General features: G+C 41.8%; 1 pseudogene; it reads right to left on the reverse strand.

Moving 5' to 3' along the window:
- Positions 1-2,962: 2,962 nt before the first annotated feature.
- Positions 2,963-4,050, reverse strand: LOC101706575 (actin, cytoplasmic 1-like; annotated as a pseudogene).
- Positions 4,051-4,401: the final 351 nt, after the last annotated feature.

Consider the following 4,401-nt stretch of genomic DNA (forward strand, 5'->3'; position numbering starts at 1 on the left):
AGTATGGTCTCAAGGTCCCATCCATTTAGCTATAAATGTCTGAAGCTAATCCTTCTTTATGGCAGAGTAGTACTCCATCATATAAAAACCCCCACATCTTCTTTATCCATTCAGGGGCTGGCATTTCTGATCTCTAGTTTTCAAGGCTGATTGTTTTCTAGCTAGGTCTTATTTTAGGGGAAATGCAGTATGTTGCCTTGTCTATGGTAGTAAATTCAGTGACAACAACGGCCTCGAATGTCAACTGGATTTTGACAAACCCTGGGAAGCGCTAATGAGCAGCCCTTCACCAAAATAGACTCTGATTTTAGTGAGCATATTTAGGCCCTCCTTATATTGTCAAATAGTAATTCAGAGCCCTGGTTTCTGGTAGAACTGCCAGAGCTCAAACATAGCACTTGACTGAGTGCCTTTCTTCTTCCGCCACGTCTGATGATTACTCCCACTGAACCTGGCCTCCCATACCAAAATACAGATCCTCCTGGTCTGAGCCTGGGCCTCTCAGGAGATCCCTGTTTAGCTCTCACCTTCTCCACAAGTCTGGCCCCAAAGGGAGTGTCTCGTTCAGTCTCTGTGGAAAAGTATGACTTCAGTCTTGAAGTGAGGCTCCCCTTGTAGGCCTGGTCCGTTCTTAGCTGTTGGTTGTCAACTCTATTGGCCTGTTTTGTGGAGAACCCAGGACTAGAGGCAGGGACATGCAGTTCTTGGGTCCTGCTTGTACCATGGGGCTTTGCTGGCATGGTGTAGCTGGGGCAGGGTGCATGCTTCGGGGCAGGAAGTGGTGTCCTGAGAGTCATTTTAAACATTCTGAATTTGACTGACCTTAGGTATGCAGAGAGGTTGGGAAGAAGTTACAGAACATGTTTCCTTTCCTGAAATTCCTGTAACATGCTCTGTCTATGCTACATAGAAACTTGATGACAAGCCTTTTATCATCATTTGTATGGATGTCTTGTGTCTTCAGCTAGAAGCAAAATTTTCAACGGCTTCCACATTTTTGTATCTTTAGTAGGGAGCTTTTAAAAGGCAGCTACAATGGGTTTTACCTCTTTTATTTTCTCACAGTGCCTAATACAGGGATAGGCACAAATTATGAAATAAGCACCTAAAGGCTTTCTTTAAAGTCTGAAGACAGAGAATAAAGGCAAAAAAGAATATTTTAGAAAATTGAGCAATTAAAGTAATTCAGAGGACTTCAGAAAGAAGATCCCTTGGAAAGACTTTTAGAAGAGAGAGAGATGGAATCCAGGGATATAAAGGAAGATAAATGATAGGGACAATGATTTTTTTTAAAAGTTTAGCATAACACTAATTGAAAGGAAAGTGGTTGCTAGAAGGGAATTAAAACAATTTTTGGTGCATACTTTTAGAAATATAAACAAAAACATTGCCAAAGGTTAATAAAGTGTTTCAATATTCTAATTTGATATAATCTTTATAAAAATCTTACTCTGTAAACAAAAATATTTTTTATAATTAAAATGAAACAATTATCACCATTTTAAATACCTTAAAAATGATGCCTTCAGGAGTTTTACACCTCATGGAGGGACGTTACTATTGATATGCTTAGTTTTTGTTTGTTTGTTTGTTTATTTGTTTTGGTTTTTTTGGTACCAGGGATTGAACTCAGGACCTTGCACTTGTGAGGCAGGCGGCGGAACCACTGAGCTAAATCCCTGGCTGGGACCTTACTATTGATTGATTGAAGGGTAAATTATTGTACAGAGATAGATATAAACTTAGTGGAATGGCTTAGAGGTTTTTGTTTTCTTTTTTGGTACTGCAGTGGTAATGATTTTTGTCAAATGTTTATTTTAGTCAATTCTAGACTACATGTAATTTTCTTACTATCTCATGTCCATCTATCATCATTTTCATTATTTTGTAATTGGTACTGATTTGGTTTAGAAATTGTTAGGAATCTAATTTCTGGTCAGCTTTAGCGAATACAGCATCTAGGCAGTTCACATATGATCCTACTATGGTTTTGCCCAGGTATGTCCTATTAATATTCAAGCAGAAATATCTTAGGAGAACCTGCCAGATCAATGAGATGATGTCATATCTCTTTTGAATAAAAACAGTGCTAAGGCTGGCACCAAGGAAAGGCAAGTGTCAGTGACTGTTCACCTCCCTTTTCTCTGTCAGGCATAGGAGGAGGGCAGGTTGAGAAGCCTTGACAAGGACAGTAGGAATTTTAATTGAAGACGAGGAGGGCTCAGGCCGTGTTCCCTAATTATAGAGGTACCTCAAACATCAGAGATGCAAATCCAAATCCATTTCGATTCGTTGAAGACTACAGCTTACTTAAATAAATGACCATTTAATTCAAAGAAATTTAAAAAGCTTTTTCTTAAGCGAGCTGCCTGTGTATTTTTTATTTCTTCCATGTAACGCTTTGTTTCCTTGCAGACTGACATGTTGGGGCCTAATGTTCTCACACAATAGTAGAAAACCAAAATTTGTTGTTATCATAAAGAATTGAGTACAAAAACTTTATATAAATTAAAAGAATGAATACATTTACATGTGTAAGTACAAACCATTTCCAGCTCATGGTGAGTAACAACCCACAATGTTCAGGCTGGAATACATCAGTAACAATGGAAACAAGGTCCAAAGCCTTAGGCTTTCCCACCCTGTTAGATGATTAGCAAGACGGAAGTGACAGCTGGTTCCTGAACTCCTGCCAGCCCCCAAAATCCTGAGTCAGTGAGTTCTGACTCATTAATACCCTGTAGAGATCGATGCACTGTGTTGTACATATCACCAAGCCACAGATTTCTCCTTGGCAAGTGTGCTCAGCATGGACTAAGGGATCAAGTCAAAGATACGCACAGGGTATTAAACATAGACCAAGGGAACAATTAACTTAAATATAAGGTCAAAATTAGCAACAAATTCTATGATCCAGTGTTGATATCAGATATAAGCTTCAAGGGCAAATTCTTTCGAAGGCTTATTTTAGTTTTGTGGGACTAGCATGAGCGGTGTACATTTGTCTGGGCAAATTATACTTCAGAATCATCTCATGAAGCAGGTGTCTGGCTCCTGCTCGGTTCATCTGGAAGCATTTGTGGTGCGGAGTGAAGGGGCCTGACTCATCTTATTCCTGCTTGCTGATCCACGTTTGCTGGAAAGTGAACAGGGAGACTAGGATGAAGCCACTAATGCACACCAGATACTCTCAGGGAAGTGATGATCTTGATCCTTATGGTGCTGGGTACTAGGGCTATTGTCTCCTTATGGATTTTGTGCTTGATGCCTGGGTACGTGGTGGTGCCAGCAGACAGTACTGTGTTGGCATAGAGGTGGTTGTGGATGTCCACAGTGCTTCATTATGGAGTTGATGTCTCAAAAATGCTGCAAGATTCCATACCCAGGAAGGAGGGCTAGAAAAGAGGCTCAGGACCCTGGAACAGCTTGCTGCTGATGTTAATTGCCTGGTTGCCTGGAAGCTCATAACTCTTCTTCAGGGAGGAGGAGAATGCGATGATGGCCATTTCCTGCCTGAAGTTCAGGGTGACAGCGTAGCTTTCTATTGATGTCATGCATAGTCTCTCACTTGGCTGAGGTGGTTAAGCTATAGCCACAATGTCTCAGGATGTTCAGGTCCTGCCCAGTCAGGCCCAAGGGCAGGATGGTGTGGGGAAGGTTGTAGCCTTTGTAGATGTGCGCCATGTGGGTTACTCTATTGCTAGAGTTCATGACAGTGTCAGTGATATGGTTGGAGGCATACAGGGACAGCACTTCCTGGATTACCGTGTACATGGCTGGGATGTTGGAGGACTCACATATGATCTGAGTCATCACTCTGTTGTCCTTGAGGTTCAAGGGGCCCTCTGTCAACAGTACCGGATGCTCTTCAGGAGCTACGCGCAGTTTGTTGTAGAAGGTATGGTGCCAGATCTTTTTCATGGTATCCCAGTTGGTGACAATGCCATGTTTGAACATTGAGTGGGGTGGGAGTTTTTTGTCTCCAGCAATACCAGCTTTGCACATGCCAGAACCATTGTCAGTGGTGAGCATGGAGGTGTCCTCTTCCATTGTGATGTGTGGTGGACAGGTGGCAGAGCAGGGAGAGGCTGCAAAGAAAAGGCCAGCAGCTGCAAGTGAGCCATATTGAATTCTGGCATCCCCAGAGAATCTGAGCATAGACCTGCACCTTGCTTCTCCTCCATGAATCTTCTTCGATGGGTATGGCAATGTGTTTACCTATTGTATGTCTGCTGTGCGTTTTCAGTTTGCTTTACAGCTTAGAGGAGAGTTTCCTGATGATCACTTCTCTGCATTTGTACTTAGCATCACATATATTACTTTTTATGGCTTCCGATCTGCCATTTCAATGAAAAAGAAATATGATCACAGGGCAACTGAAGTTAATAGCCAATCTTAGGG

The sequence above is a fragment of the Heterocephalus glaber genome, unplaced genomic scaffold (genome assembly GCF_053883595.1).
Source record: "Heterocephalus glaber isolate CG9 unplaced genomic scaffold, H.glaber_assembly_v1.0 deba00001481, whole genome shotgun sequence".
Lineage (NCBI taxonomy): Eukaryota > Metazoa > Chordata > Mammalia > Rodentia > Bathyergidae > Heterocephalus > Heterocephalus glaber.